The sequence below is a fragment of the Uranotaenia lowii genome, chromosome 3 (genome assembly GCF_029784155.1).
Source record: "Uranotaenia lowii strain MFRU-FL chromosome 3, ASM2978415v1, whole genome shotgun sequence".
Taxonomy (NCBI): domain Eukaryota; kingdom Metazoa; phylum Arthropoda; class Insecta; order Diptera; family Culicidae; genus Uranotaenia; species Uranotaenia lowii.
Genome location: NC_073693.1, coordinates 360,058,333 through 360,075,640, shown reverse-complemented (window position 1 = coordinate 360,075,640; position 17,308 = coordinate 360,058,333). Strand labels below are relative to the sequence as shown.

General features: G+C 38.3%; 1 protein-coding gene across 1 annotated transcript in view; it reads left to right on the top strand.

Annotated features, from left to right (window-relative positions):
* The window catches only part of LOC129755141 (adipokinetic hormone/corazonin-related peptide receptor variant I-like), a 294,680-nt gene that overhangs the window by 171,595 nt on the left and 105,777 nt on the right, over positions 1–17,308 (top strand). The gene's annotated exons all lie outside the window — the stretch shown is intronic.

Below are 17,308 nucleotides of genomic sequence, written 5' to 3'. Positions count from 1 at the left end.
CCTAAAAATATTTTTCGAATTCAAATACTTTATGATGCCAAATTTGGTATCATTTGCACGATTTATTCTCAAGTTATGCAAAAAATATGTATGGAAGCCCCTTTTTCCCCCTTCATATCTTTCCGCTGAGAAAAGGTGGGGCTTGAATTTATTATAAAAACATTTCTCGTCTCCAAATACCCTCACATGCCAAATATGGTTCAATTTTCTCGATCAGCTCTCCAATTATACTGAAAATTGAAAAGAAGACCTCTCCCTTCCTTTTCATCGACTTCTTTGAAGGAGTGAGGGATACTAAATATTCATAGAAGCATTTCTCGTACCCAAATATCGTTCCACGCCAAATTTGGTTCCATTTGCGGTTGTAGTTCTCGAGTTATGCAGTAAAAATTGTATGAAACTTCCCTTCCTCTTTCCTTACTCCCCGCTGGAAGAAGGAAGGGGTCTCAAACAATCATTAGAACATGTCACGTTCCCAAATACCCGCCCATGCCAAATTTGGTTCAATTAGCTTAATTAGTTTTTGAGTTGTGCAAAAAATTATAAAAGAGGTCCCTCCCCCCTTAATATCTCCCTACTGGAAAGAGGGAGGGGTCTCAAATAATCATTGAAATATTTTTCGTATCCTAATACCCTTCCATGCTAAATTTGGTTTTTTAGTTATGTAATAAATTATGAAAGAGGCCCCCCCCCCTTTCTACTGGGAAGAGGAAGGGGTCTCGAATAACCATTGAATAATTTTTGGTATCCAAATACCTTCCCATGCCAAATTTGGTTCCAATATCTTGATTAGTTTTCGAGTTGTATGATAAATTGTAAGGTAGCCCCCCTCCCCTCTTCCTATCACCCCATTGAGAGGAGGGAGGGGTACCTAATATTCATAGAAATATTCCTTGTTCCCAAATATCACCCCATGCCAAATTTGATACCATTTACTTGATGCGTTCCCGATTTATGCGAAAAATTTACTTTTGCTTGGGAGGCCCCTCCCCCCCTTCACGATACAGGGAGGGGTCTCAAACCATAATAGGAACCTTCCCCTGCCTCCAATACCCCCACCTACCAAGTTTCACGCAAATCGGTTCAGTAGTTTCCTAGTCTATAGGGAACAGACAGACAGACAGACAGACAGACACCACATACTGAATATTTTGTCCCTCGCCAATCAACTGTATCGAAGAAGAAGTACCGAATAGAGCCGGCACTTCGTTCCAAAACATCATCGGAAAGATCCCGCAAGTCTCTCCGGAGGAATTGTTCTACATATTGGAACATATGACTGTTGCCAACAAGGAAAAATAAAGCCTTGTGAACCAAAAAGAAAGCAAATACTCAGCTATAATGTAACTGCTAGCACGATCCTTATTCAAGGATAAATATTTTAATCGCGACCTAGACCAGAATTAGGATCCAAAGTTGCAACCTAGGATCCAGGATTAGGATGAGGATACCAAGAAGGTTTGAGCAAGAGTTAAATGCAGAATTTGGGATCAGGGTCAAGATCAGGATCATAATGATTCAGGATCAGTATCGGGTTGAGGTTTAAGATATTTAAGGATTAACGATCAGGATCAGGGTTCACATTTAAATTTTAAATTACAGACCTGAACTTAGAAAGTATGATAAGTATAAGAATAAGGCTTGGGAAACGAATCTGAATCATAAGAGAGATAAAAATTAGGAGCAAAATCAAGATCAAATTTAGAATACGGAAAAGGATGAGGTTCTGTATTGGTTTCGTTTGTTTTTTTACTTCTTTTATTTGTTAATGTTTTAAGATTATTAATGTTTTTCCCTATTTAAGTAGAATTTTGGTTCTAGCATTATGATATTTCTGATTTAGGTTGTTTTCTCTATAAAACGTTGGCATACCTTTTTTGGAATTTTCTCCATCTTTTGTTTCACTGATCGCAGTCAGTTTAAAAGCTGTTTCGTTGGTAACAGATTCGGTTGAATGAAGGTAGACCGACCGACCGTTTCATTCTTGGAAATTATGAAAGGATTCGCAATACTTTCTTCGCCACGACTTTCCTTTCGCATTTATAAGTGGCCACCTCCGCTGGTCGCCGTTAGTTGTGGGCGGGTGGCGCAGTCAGACTTTAGAAAGCTTTTTTTTTGCTTTTCGCTCCTCTTGAGAGAACTTTAAAGCCTTTAAGCTCATTTTCACCTTTCTTTTTGCTCCCGTCGCCGCAGCTCGGATTGAATGCGGCAAAAGGTTAACCACGTGGCGCAACTTCTGGGTAATGCAAAAATGTGTTGATGATGAAAAATTCAGCGCGCCGCCCCCTTCCGTGCTTGATGAAAAATACCACACCAAGATTGTTTGGTATTGTTTTTGGAAAGCCAAGTGGAAAAGTATGAAATCTCACTCTTCTCGCTCGCTCGCTCACTCATTGTCGAGTAGTATTTTCATCAGAGGAAAACTTTCTGTGTCTCTGAACTACTTTACTATATAGAAGAAGCGGAGAATTGCTGCCAGGTCGCATTTGTCAGCACGTCTGTGAAGCAAATTGCAATGAAGAAATGGTTTCTCGATTTTGTCCTCCCCCCTGAGGAGTTATTTTTCCCATTTAACACCTTCTCGGGAATGCCGGTCTCGTACGGTGGTGAAATATTAATTGTTTTACCTCAATGGCTTTCTTGTGTTTGCTTTTTTCTTTGCCTCGAAAGCTAATGAAGGTGTTTGAAACGGTGTGTCGCCTGTGTAAGAATCTTAATTATCACGAAAGGCTTTTTGTTTCATATTTGTCTCTAGCTGTTTTAAGATGCTTGCCTTAAAACAGGCATCAATGAATACCTATATTTGCAATGTCTGAACTTTTTTTTATCAACAAACCCCTCAGATCAGTGGAAAGCTTTTTCAGTTAAATTCAAAGGCTACCTTTTTCCAGTTACGACTCTCCCACGGCAAACCTAAGCTAATACGTGATTTTATCCAACTTTCGGGGAAAGGTAAAGGTTACACAGTTCCAAGACGAAACTCGAAACCCCCCGCGGACAGCTCTTTCGAGTGAATCTACTGATATGCTCCTCACAAAATCTAACAGTAGAAATGAGTTAGTCTTTTCGCAGCGTGTGGGCAGTTTTATTAGTACGGCTCGGTTCTCAAAACAGTGCTATGCAAAGTTCTTGTTCCTCGAACAAATTTTTCACCGTGGTATAATTTTTTTTTTGTCTCGAGCTCTCAAATGCGATTTTTTTTTATTTGGTTCGGTTTCTTTGAAAAAGCTTTTCCAAACTTTCAGAAAGCATCACATTTTTAGATACAGATTAAACAGGGTAGTCAAAGGCACCCAAATAAGAATCCGATTCAGTGAATAAATGCTCGCTGTAAATAAGTGGACACAGTGACGATAAAAGGGCACGGTGCATTTTATAAATAGCTTCAAAAAAAAAAATAAATAAATAAAATATGAAGAGATAAATTACCGTAATTTATGTGCCCCGTGAGGTTCTAGCCCGACTTTTTTTTAATTATTCCCCAAAATTTTAATAATAACCCTACAAAAACGTATTTCACAAATTTTGTACGTAATTTCCTCATAGAAAAAATTTATGCAAACCGATTCTAAGTGGTAGCTTTAAGTGTCAAAATAATCAACTTTTTAGTGAAGAGGTATCTCAATCTTTGTACATCACTTATCACTAATCGTACTTCCACACAAGGTTTCTCAAAAAAAAACTGTGTTTTTGCGAAAAAAATGCAGAATTTCTGTGATTTATCCCAAAAATTCTGTCATGGTATTCTGCGATGCAATTTCCATAAATTGCATTGAAAAATCTTGACAAATTGGGTTTTTGTTACTTTTTACTTAAGACAAATCGGGTAACATTACGAATATTATCATATTTTTCCAATAAAGAGTAGAAATCCATCATTTTTACTGACAAATAAAATTAAAGTTTTGAAAATAAGTACGAAATTTCAATAAAAACTGTGAAATTTGTAAATATTTCAAAAATTTTGGGTTTTGTGACATAGATTCTGTGATGAAAATTTGCTCAAAACTGAATTGAAAATTGAAATTAAAGATTTTCTGTGATTTCGGCAACCTTGCTTCCACAGCCAGAACTTATGTCTGATCCCGGAGAATAGTAAAAAAATTTTATTATTCTTCTTGTCCTTGCTCATGTTTTCCATTCTGATAACTTAAAAACATTGTATTAATAGAAAATAGAAAACGGCCGGGCCCACTGTGGAGCAGACATCGCAGAGACATCTGGAACACAGGAACAGAAAAAACGTTTTAAATGGGCATTATATTAGGCTTGCCAGACACTTTTAGAAAAAAGCGGGACATTTAAGAAACTCTTAAAAAAGCTGAATTGTATTGCCATACAAATCAGCCAAGGTTATTTAAAGAAAGTACACTAAGTTTTTTTTAAACACGGATTGATTTAGCTCAGGTTTTCTTACATTACTTCTATTTACACGGGTTTTTGCTATAAACACGATTATTTTTCACGGTTCTAGCAAATTGACACCAAAATTGTTCAAAAAAATCTGTGTTTTAACGATGAAAAAACCTGACGTTTTAAGATTTTATCCAAAAATTCTTTGATGGTTTTCTGTGAAACTTTTTACTATAATTTCATTAAAAAGTAATGTCAATTTGCATCTTTTTTACATTTTACTTGAGAAAAATCAAAAAACATTACTAATCTTATCATACTTTCCAATTCGACGTGAAATTTTTTTGGAAAAGCGTATGCAATTTTAAAATTGTGTGCAATCTGTGGATATTTCTAAAATTTGTGTTTTGTGACTAAGATTCTGTGATGAAAATTTGCTCAAAATTCTTTGAAATTATAGATTTATCTGTGATTTCAGCAACCTTGATTAACACGTTATATGAGAGAAATATTTCAAGTCCTACATGTAAACAGCGAACTGAATACCGTGAAAAAAAACCTTTGTGCATTAACAATTATATTTCAAATTTGTTTCAACAATTTGAAACTCAAGAAAATTTCCATCATTGTGTACTTGACTAATTGAGTTGAAAAATATGGTGTGTAAAAGGCAATTGAACTTAGATTCTGTCGAGAAAACAAGATTTATGTATGTATGTATGTAGTATGTAGTTGAACCCACCAGTGGCTGATAGGTCTTTCGACCCGAGGCGGTACGGGAAGTCTCGATCGCACATTCAAATATTGTTCATGCTTAACTCATCAACAATAATTGCAGCACAACCAAGGGGTCCGTTACCACTGGTTTGGGATAGGCTTGACTCACCAAACTCTCTTCCAACTGTTCGAAACAAATTTAGAGTTATGAAAAGGTACCGTAGTATCTTTCGCAGAATTCCAAATTTGCCGAGATAGATACTCCGGCTGGCTTGGACACACAATCCATTGTATTTCAGTCTTTCGTTCTATTTCTATTTCTATTTCTATTTTGTTTATTTAGAGAGGATTTTAACCAACATGGTCATTCTTCCTCTTTTAAAAAGAAAATTTTAAATTACATTCTAAGTTTTACATCTTGTTAAGTAAGTTTGAACATTTCAGGAATTTTATCAGGTTTTCTTCGTTCGCCGTGTTTAACGCTACCGCGATGTCGTAGCCTATCCCACTGGTTCTCCTTTCCTTCTCGTACAGTCTGCAATCTCCGATGACGTGCGCCACCGTCAGTGGCACGTTGCAAGAAAGACATGTTTGGATGCCTTTTGTAAAAAATTCGCGATGTGTCAACATGGTGTGTCCAATTCTTAACCTTGTAAGGGCGCGTTGCTCCAATGGTTTTCCTCTATCATTCCAGCGTGAGGTATTCCTTTTTATTTTCCTTAAAAACAGATGCCGATTTCCATCCCATTCTTCCTCCCATTTCAGTCTAACCTCCGATCTGACCCAGGTGATGATGTCACTAGCTGGGATTCCAATGGAAACTCTTGATCCACTCCTACCTTTGGATGCCAATTCATCTGCTTTTATATTTCCTTCGATACCAACATGACCAGGAATCCAACATAGCACGGCTTTAAGTTTCTTCTGTTCTTCTTCTATCGCTTGTATCCATGGGTGCAAGGATATACCGGAATCTACTGCTGACAAAACACTTGCTGAGTCCGAAAAAATCACTGATCGGTATCTCGATTTTTGCGCTATATTTCGCAGGGCGTGAAGTATGGCCATAGCTTCAGCGGAGAATATCGTACATTGATCCGGAAGTTGGTAGTGAAGCTCTCTGTTGCCACACGAAATTCCAAAGCCAACCTGATTGTTTGCTACTGATCCGTCAGTGAATATCTCCAGGAAGTTTGTATACCGTTGTTCTAGATGGTGTTTGAACAATTGGATTGCTTTCTGATTACTTTCACCCACTTTAAATTGTGTTTTTATAGACCAATCTACGATTGGATTTTCAACGTTCCAAGGTCGGCTGCATACTGCTATAGAGCGAGCAATGGTGGGGATCGTTTTTCCAGTGAGTGTTTCGAATGCCTCCATCGACCTTTCCGTGGCAGGAGTGATTGTACCATGAGGTTTCCCAAGCATGCGTACTGTATTGATGGCAAGTCGTTCAGTAAGTCGAAAATTCCACGGCAAGGTTCCACTTTCAGCATGTATTGACAGAACTGGGCTACTACGCATAGCTCCAGCTGCAATGCGTATTCCGGAGTTGTAGGTTGGCGTGAGCGCTTTTAACGAATGTGTGCCTTTCCTCCCTATCGTATTTAGAGCATAGAATATTTTTGACTCACCGATGCTTCTAAAAAGATTTAAGATGCTGTTTCTCTGACCTCCATACGGCCGGCCACCTATGGCGCGTATCAAATTTAAACGGGATTGCAGTGCTGTTTTAGTTTCAAAAATCTGAGACGAGAAGTTGAGGGTTTTGGTAAATGTCACTCCAAGAATGCGTGCTTTTTTCACTTCGGGGATGCTTCTTCCAAGGACCTTAATTTCGGGGACTGCTTTGTGTTTCCTTCTTTTACAGACATGGAGAACATTAGACTTTTCGGACGAAATTGTGAATTTGATTTCATCAGCCCATTCTACAGTTTTGGTGACGGCGTTTTGCAGTTTTTTCTTAAGACTTTTGACCTGTGTACCTGATGCAACAAGAACTATGTCATCAGCATAGACGAAGGTTTGGATTCCACGAGGAACTCTCTCAAACAGTGGTTCCATTGCAACAAGAAAGAGTGTTACGGCGAGGACTGAGCCTTGAGGGACTCCGTTTTTCTGGCACTTTAGCTCTGTGAGAGATCCTCCAACTGCAACTTTGAACTTTCTATCGATGAGGAAATCTTGCAAAAACAAATACGGTTTTCCACTGATACCCCACTTGGCGAGGGTTGCGAGAATCGGTGCCTTTTGTGCAGTGTCGTAAGCTTTGCTGAGATCGAGTAAGGCTAATTCAGTGTGTTGCTTTTTTTCGAAAGGAGCATCCAGCGCTGCCTCCAATTCCGTGAGATATTGTTCCACTCCTCTTCCCTTTCTGAAAGCATATTGCTGTGGGCTCCACAGTTTTCGATCCTCTATCCATTGCACGAGCCTACGGTTTACCATGCGTTCCATGGTTTTCCCGAGACAACTTGTTAGCGATATTGGCCTTTGGTTTCCTGCTATCTTTGGGTCTTTGCCCGCTTTCGCAATAGGTATGATGATAGCTTCTTTCCAGGGAGAGGGAAATATTCCATTTTCCCACAATTCATTTAAGCAACTCAATAGTTGTGTTTTTGTGGAGATTGGGAGTCTGCGTAGCATTTCGTTGCTGATGTTGTCTGGTCCAACGGAACGACCTTTTTTAGACTTTGTTGCGACAAAAAATTCTTGGATCGAAAATTTCTTTTCTAGTTCCGATATGGTGTTTCGATTTTGACGTTTAATTTTTGGTACAGCGGGGAATGGAAGTAGTGGTTGATCAGACATGGATTGAAAGTGGTCGCCAAGGAGGTTTGCAATAAGCTGGCTGTCATCAATTATACCAGTAGGAGTTTTGAGTACTGTTCTTGGTGGTTTACGTTTGCCAGAGAAGCGATTGAAATTTTGCCACATGACCGATGTCGGAGTTTCCGATGAAAAGGACGCAACAAAGATTTCCCAACTGGCTTTTTTCGCTTCTGCTATACCGCGGCGTGAAGCGTTTCGAGCATCTTGAAACGATTTGAGAGCATCGGCGAAGCCCAAATCGTCCGATGCAAGGTTTCGGAGGTATCTTAACTTTTTTCTACGGTCTTGGATCAATTCTTTCACTTGTTCGTTCCACCACGGAACGGCTCTACGGTGGCAATGTCCGCTGGTTCGTGGGATGCTTGCTTCCGCTGCTTTAACAATTGCCTCAGTTATTTCGGTCAAAGTGGGATTGGCGTTAGGGTCGAGTTTTTCTAATAGAGTTTCCTCAAAGATTTGCCAGTCAGCTTGACTTTCGAGCCAGCGGGGGCGGTTATTTCGCGCTTTCGGAGGTGTATTCAAAGTTGTCCTAATCGGAAAGTGGTCACTTCCGCACAGATCATTTTCAACTTGCCACGTGAGTCGATTGCAAATGGATAATGAAGCCAAGGAGAGATCGATTGCACTGGTAGTTCCGTTGGGGAGATGGAAGTAGGTGTGATCTAGAGAGTTTAATATAATGAGCGCATTTTTTGCGCAGAGCTCTTCAATAAGGCATCCGCGACGGTCAGTACGCTTTCCACCCCAGGTGGTACTGTGAGCGTTGAAATCACCAACGATCAGGAGGGGGTGGGAGAGAGAGTGGATTATGTTTTCGAATTCAGTGTTAAATGAGGTGAGTGTTTCACCATTCGGGATGTAGACGGACAAAATCGTGACTTTGATGGGTAATTCGATAGTGACGGCGCACGCAGGGAGACTTGTGTTGAGGTTAATTTGGGAGAAAGGGACCCCATTTCGGATCCCGATAGCGGCGCTTGATGTGTGGGGATATATGCTTGGAGACGAGAACCAGGTAAAGTTATTTACATACCCTTGTAAATTTGATGTACGGAGCTCTTGAAGGGCCACTACAACTGGATCATATCGGCTGATGAGATGCTGGAGCTCGGCTCTGCGTGGGTGGGCCCCGCAAACATTCCACTGCAGCACTAAGGTTTCCTCTTTCGCTTGTGTACGATTTTTGTTGTTGCGATTCATGTGACGGATTGGTGAGATAGAAGTTGAAGCAGGATGATTTTTCAGGTCAGTTGTTAATGTGCTTGTCGTTGAAAAATTTTGTTGATCGGTCATTTCGCTGTTTAGTTTTGTGAAAACAGGTCCTGGGTGCACTGCATTGGGACTTCGATTTCAGATCCTATATCTGGGCAGTCTTCGAATTCGGATGAAGGTTGAGTGGTGGCTTGTTTTTTCTGCGGTGGCTGTTTGAGATGTTCGGTTTGATTTCGTTTGATTGGTGTTGTTGAGCGATTTCCATTACACAGCAAAAATTATTTTCTGTAAAATTACAGCAAATGTCCTGTAACAAAAAGGAGCAGGACATTTACCGTAATTTCACAGGTCGAGGACATGGCAATTCACAGGATAGTTTAAAATTACAGGCCTGTAATATCAAGCGACCTGTAATTGCAAGCGATCTGTAATTGCAAGCGACCTGTAATTTTAAGCGACCAGTTATGAAATCTGCACGTAATTTAATTATTTTGATTTATTATAATAGAATTAAATTTCATTAATGAACAAACCAAATTGTATTCGTACACTATTTATTTATTAAAATAACCTCAATACATCAATGAACAATTTTCGATTGAATGGCTTTTTTTACTTTACCAATAAAGGGCGCCGACGCAGGTGGTTCGGTGCGTTTTCTGCGACCCAAAATTGGCTGCTATGGTGTTGGTTCTCACTCGGGCCTCCGGAATGTTGTGACTGGTGGTGTGGTCGCAATCGTGATTGAGGATCTGGACGGGTGATGATGTTGTTTTTTCACCAAAGTAAAATCTTCTACCGCTGCTGTTGATGATGCATGGTCGTTTCTGCTTAGTTTTCACCTCGTTTGGCGCTGGAACTGTTCCGGTGTTTGTCCGGCCGGATGGTGAAGTTCGTTTTTCGCATCTACTGCGAGCTGAACGGGGGGTAGAAAATATTAAAATTATCGCTAAACAAAACCATTTTATAACTTACTTTCATCGTTAGCGATGTTTTCGGCCTTGGTGCGCTAAGTTTTCAGTACTTTTATTGTCTTTTAACGACGGTTTTTTTCTGGCCAAATTTAAGGAGTTCTCTGAAATTTTAACGGCCTGCGGTGTTTTTTTTTCTTGACGTGACTGGCAGCAACAGCGAAGACACACTACATTCATATGCACGAAACCAGCCTGTAAATAATGCTCTCACTTAAAAATAATGCTTCGACCTGTAAAACTACAGTACATGTCCTGCTCTTTTTTGTTACAGGACATTTGCTGTAATATCAAATGATTTAACATTTACTTTTCAACCAATCAATTGAAAATTATGTGATTTCTGAATTACAGGTTGAATTATTTTAAAGGTAACCATTTTCAATGACACGTAATAGTCCAAATTTTTTTCTGTGTAGCTTGGGTTGGTGCCAAAGAGCGACTTGGCCGGTTGGGCTGCGATTGTGCCTTTGGGGCATTGGCTGAATTTTCGTTTATTGGTGGTTCTACTACGATTTGAATGGGATTAGTCGACGATGGATGTGTTCTGTCTTGGCTTCTGGGGCGATTTTTATCAATGCTTTGAGATCTTTGGATCCACGTTTTCGCTTTTTGAAAGTTTGACTGCAGGTTTTTGTAGGAAGCCTCAAGCTCGTTGAATTTTTTCTGCAACTCGAAGATTACCTGGTCCCTCTTTTCGATTTCGTCTTGGAGAGATGATTTCGATGAGGTGATTTCGGCGTATGATTTGTTGTTTGTATGTTGGGAGTCATACAATCGTCGGGCCTCAGGAAAAGTGATTTTAAGGTCAACTTGCATTTTGCAAATTTTATCTTCCAAAAGATATTTTGGGCATTGACGATTAAGGGCAGAGTGACCATTTTTGCAGTGGTGACAGTAAGTGTGGTTTTCGCATATTCCATCGTGCTCCTGGGAGCAATTTTGACATTTCTCGTTTCCGGTACATTTCAATTTTGTGTGACCATAATCCAAACACTTGAAACAGAGCATAGGTGTTGGATAATATGGACGTGTTGGAATGCGCAGAAGCCCGAAATTGATGTAATCCGGTTTCTCGATTCCAGCTACCGTAAGGACAAGGGTGGCAGTATTCACTGTCAGGAACTTTCCTCGTGCATTTTCGTCAGCAACTTTCCTCGTGATTCTTCTAACATGTGTCACATTTTGACTCTTCAATTCTTTCAGAAGCTCGGATTCGTCGATGTCAATGGCATCACGACATGAGACGACGCAACGTGCGAAGTTTAGTTGATGGTGCGGTATCACTTGGATTGGGGTGCCGTCGATAAGAGTTTCCAATTTAATAAGCTTTTCAGCCAATTTCCGGCCGCGAACCTTAATGGTGTATTTGGTTCCTCTGGCTTCGGTTTTGTCGTATTCTATTTTTCCACCGTCAAGTTGGACAGACTTGCTGATAGTGAAAGGATTCTTTGGGAGGCTGTTTCCTTCAGTTGGATTCATCTGCAAGATAATGGTGTCTTCGTATGGACCAAACCATTCAGGAAGTGTTCTGCTGTATGTTATACCCGGCGGGGAGCCTCCCCCCGGGGGGTTTTCCGGGCTAGCCATAAGGCTAGCGAATTACTCCGCTAAAAACGAATGTTGTTTTTGTCGCTCAATCTTGTCTCAAACTAAGTAACGTACCTGATAGGTATCAGGAACGGTGCGCTTTACCCTTTTCCAGTTCAACGACCAAAGGCGCACGAAGGTACAAGTCGTTGAAGCCTTTTAACCTAGCGCCTCTCGTAGAAGCAATAGGCTAAGGTACACAACTACGAGGAATTTGAAGAAAAAACCCACTCGCTACAGGAGTAGTACAGCCCTTTACCCTATGCGCTGAACGAAAACGCGAAGGGCGAAGGTACCACGTTTCGTTTTTTTTCACCCAATCCAAGTCCTATTCGTGATGCGTAAGTCAGCCAGTTAACCTTTGTCGAGGTAAAAGGAGGCAGAAACAATCTCTGGCTTTCGAGCAGTTTAAACGCCTGAAGGTAGGCTCTTATTCGAGAGCTTCAGGTTGGATTATAGCGGCGGGGAAAATTTATTATGGCAATCCACGGCCACCATCAGCATCAAAACAATAACAACACTAGATGTTTTGGTGAATAGTGTTGTATTGATTAACGCTCTTGCTCGAACCGGAAGTAGAGAACTTCACCACGCTATGTCGCTTCTAACCTCTGGCTATCTCACGAACCGAAAATCACCAAATTAGAAAGCCGTTAACAGTTGAAATAATCGCTTATAAAATCCCGAAAAAAGACACGTGCCGTAACGCTCGTAGTGTCAACTCGGTAGTGGTCTTTCGTTCGTTTGATGTCCTATCCAACCCCCACTAATCTCCTTGAATAGAGTAAAGCTATTATACATTTAATAATTTATAACATTGATCATCATAATAACTTACCACACCATCAATAAAACAGAAATTATCAAGGATACTTATCTTCCATGGGAACGCCAAATTTTCCCGAATTTTGCGAACAGCTTTGGAGGGTTCAGTTAGCCGTTCAAATACACCTCTTAAGGATTCAGAATTGTTTTTCTGTATTCGTTCCATTGAAATTTTTTCTAATCAGGCAATGCCTTTTAATTTTTCTCTCCTATGATTTTTCATTTCGCCCATATTAATATTATAACACATCATTTATTTTTGTTCCTTTTGTTTCAATCAAAGTAGTCGAGCCCCACGTTAACACAAACAAACATCAACAACATCGTTCTCAAACAAAAATTTTCGCTAGATTATATTTAACAGCTTAGTTCAATATAAATGATACATTTGTTCTACCGTTGTTTGGAAAAAATCACACTTCAGTATCGCCAGATGAAACATTTCACACAACATTCCCGGAACGAACACCAAAATTAAGCTTCTCACATGGTTCAAGGCAACCTGTTCACCCCGCACCTAACTGAGGTCCACTCGCTTCCTCATTACAATTTTTCGCATTTGAATTGCGGGAAATGAATGAACAAACATATAACAGAACCACATCTTTCAAAACTTTGGCGAAATTGAAGAGTCCTCCAAAAGCTGATTGTTCCTATTCTTCCGAAAATTTCGCAGCTACGCGTGTTGCACTTTCGACCGACGCCTACTGTCCCCTGTCGAGAAAACAAGATTTAAAAGCAACAATTTGCAAAAAGCAACTTAAACAATATTTTCATAATATATACTAAAGTTATTTCATCGGTTGAACATTCTCCAAGAACGATTAATTGGTCCGAATCATATTGTAATTTCAAGGTTTTTTAGTATTGTTTTATGTAAACACTGAAAAATTGATGTTTATTTTAAGAAAGTGACCTATTCGATTTTTTTGTGTTGTTTTGATTAGTTTTAGAAAAAGGAACTAATCATAAAGAGGATAAAGTTTGATTTTTTACAGTGCTAGTTTTTTAAAAGTTATCCTTGAAAAAAAGCGGAACATTTTGAGGAAAAAGCGGGAGGGCGGGACATTCAACAAAAAAGCGGGACGGATGGCAATCCTACATTATAGTCAAGGTTGCCGAAATAACAGAAAAATCTGCAATTGCACAGAATTTTGAGCAAATTTTCATCAGAGAATCTGTGTCACAGATCACAGAATTTTTAAATTTTTCACAGAATTTGGTAATTCTGTTCTTTGATTTTATGTCATTTTTGTGCCAGTATTTTTTTCTTAATTTCTTGCAATTATTCGTGAAAATTTGATAAAAATAGTAATAATTATTGATTTTTCCTAATAATTTTGTTATAAATAACTAATGCTTTTTGTTTGTGTTTGATAAGACTTTTCAATAAAATTGACAAAAGTAGCGTCATAGAATACTGTCACAAATTTTTAGGGTAAAATCACTTCAAAACAGAATTTATATCATCAAAAACACAGAATTTTTTTCGGCAACCTTGATTATAGTTGGAAACATTCTAAGAAAAATGCTCTTTGAAGTGAAGTAACCAATCACTAGGACAATTCTTCAGCGGCTGGAAATGATTTATTTGGTGCACAAAAAACAACAAAACCTTAGAATCGATTCATTTGGATGAATTTGATTAACATTTAAAAATCTTAGCTTTATTTTTTAACTATTTTGGATTCCATGGTACAAACATTTCTGGTCATCGACCAAGGATAAAGCGCCTTACTCACTCTTGGAAATGAAAAACAAGAACGGAAAATATTAGTTAAACAATAAAACCTTTCGAAGTCTGTTTGGAGCTCGAAAGATTTTTCCAAAAAAAATTCACCATAAAGAATTGAAGTTTGCTCATTAGATAACCCCAGTTTTTAATTAAATTACATTTAATTCAAATTTGTAACACAACAACATTGTAATCAATGATGTCTGGCTTTCCTCGTGCATTTTATTTATGATTAGTTTATTTTTTCAAATTTGCTCAAAGAGTTAATCGGTAATGAATTTTGAAAAATGTAATGCGATAAATGCAAACAAATGGAGTCATGAGATGAGTGAAGAGGTTCGTTCGGAGACCTTTGTTTTGATGCTATAAACTATCTGAAGGATATTTGGTTTAAGAGGAATAAAAAAACATAATAATATTGTTGCTGAGAGCTAATGGAGCTGTCAAACTTTGTATGCATTTTTTCTAGAAAAGTGGGCGCATTTCCCTTTTTCAAAACTTAATACCGAATGGGAAGATATGATTTGAAAAATATTAATTTGCAAGATTAAACTTATTAAAAATTAAACATGACTGATTAAAAAAAGCTTTTTATGAAAAAAAAACACCTTACTGCACGAGTTGCGCAGCGTTGCGCTGAGAATGTCAGCGAAAAGTTTTTCTTTCACTCCCCTAGTGAAACCCACAAGCCTGTTTGTGAAATTTCATCTGAATCTTATTCTGGCACACGTAAATTCATGACACAAAATTGTCACAATTTTTTTTTTTATATCTAAACTGGAATTAAATTTACCAATGACCCAAAAAGCAAGTCAAAGTAAGCCAGAAATGGTTTGCATAGTTTGCAACCGAAAAAAAACGCGAGGGATAATGAAAAAGTTGCCACTATGAATCGTTTTTTAAAAATAAAAACCCAATTTATCTATTTCAATCTTCATTTTTAAACTTCTCTGTAATTTAAACGCGCACTTTCTTATTTTTAATGTACAAGTGACTGCCTGTTTTCCCAACAATAAAGCATGGATCACTACAAATCTGGACGCATTAAAAAGGGTCTATCTCGGAGCTATGTAAACGAAATAAAAATGTTTTGTACTCAAATTGTAGGGTTTTTATTGCACTTTTAAGGAAAAATAATAAAAAAAATATTCCGATGATTGTTTTGATGAAATTTTGAACTTTTCGTCCAGAACCACTCATCTAAGTTTGGACACCCTATTCACTGCCCTCAGCGGCCATTTTGTTCCAGAATCTCTTCATCTCTGTTGTATCCCGAGTCGTCCTACCATTCTTCTTCATCTTCTGATTAACAATTGCCCCATCAGTTGGCCCGATACCACTGTAGTACCTCTTCGCTGTAGTGGCAGCTAGTCAAATCTAGCGAAAACTTTACTGGTCCTTTGTGAGATCTAATGTAAGGAAAAAAACATTTTTCAGGCACTCCTCCTTGTACATTTCGGAGTCCATGGTCTTGTTTTTCACAATAAACCGAGGTTTTTCGGCCGCAACTCCAAATATCTTGATCAAACACTTTTCTGTAAAGTTATTGACAAAAACGAATTTGAACTTGATGGGGACATCACCCCGACCAGCGGTTTTGTAAAATTTTTGGTCAGGAAGCCCCCCAAAATCAGATTTCGCGGTTTTTTGAACCAGACCACATCGGGTTTTTGACGTGGGTGTCAAAAAATTAATGTTTGACTCGCGGCTTCAATCACGTGTAACTTTTTTGAAACAAAACGAATCATAATGAAATTTTCAGCACTGATAGAGGAAACATTTCCGAACAAAGTACTGTCAAAAAATTCCAGATCCGACATTTAGGAGCGCTATGGTATTATAAACAGTGCGTCCAGATTTTGGATAATCCATGCTTTACTTGAATCGAACGTCATCCAGCGTACACTCCTATCTTATTTATTTTTCGATTCTTGATGATTTTATTCGAAATTCCTACCTTGTCTTTGAACAGAGACCGAATAAACTTAACACAAAGCGGAGTATACTTAATATTCTTCAAAATTATTGATATTTTGTACACTATTTTATAAACTAACCAGATCAACAGTCACCGGAAAGAAAAAAAGCACACATGGAACTGACAGGATTTCTATTTATTCTCAAGCTCCCGTAGGAGGGTCGTGAAAAATCACAGATAAACGCAGTTGAATGAAATATGATGAAGACTTATTTCTGGTACTACACTTATTCTCGCTATCTGATAATAGCTTTTCGACAAGATCTTCAATAATTTTAACAATTAAACCTAATAAATAACAAAATTTCCACGGACGGATAAAAAACGTATGTGCTGTCATGAAGTCAACGCCTACTCCTCTCATATATGTATATTAGACTGGCCCATAACAGAAAAAATCCTTATATTCCACGCGGCACCCCCTAGGTTGGTGCCTTTAGGTGAAAAAATGACTTTCTGAAGGTTTCAGGTCATTTGGCAGAAGCACGAACTGGCGCAAAGGATTTTAAATTTGTATGGAGATTTGCGGCAAAATGTATGAAAAATCGACATACTTTCACTCTTTGTGTTCTAAACTATGTTTCCAGTATGCTAGAAAGTTCAGAATTTCTGGAATTGTAGTTCAAACAATGAGAAACAAGTTTGTAGAAGATTGTGACGCGATACGAGTTGACTGTGATGAGTTATGTATTAAGAATATTTTCAAATTTGGAATGGATTAAGAATATTTTCAAATTTATTCTTCTCTTCTTCTTAATTTGTATTGATTTATATTGAATTGATTTATCAAATGTTGTAACATAATCACCTAGAACAAATATGTTTGTGACAAATCAAATAAACTTTTGAAGTTTTTCAAAAGGTAAAATATTTTTTTTCAGTTAACTTCTCTGGCTCTGCACAATTTTATTTTTAAATTATTGTCTGGTACCCAAACATAAGCCCTCGGAAAGTTTTATTACCCAGAAATTCACTAATCATGATAAAAAAGAAAACCATCATCGTCTAACATAAATCGTTAAGCTACATAAGTATGTCAATACTGTTTTACTTTGAAGACGAAGCTTCCAAATCCAAATGCTAATGGCATGCAAA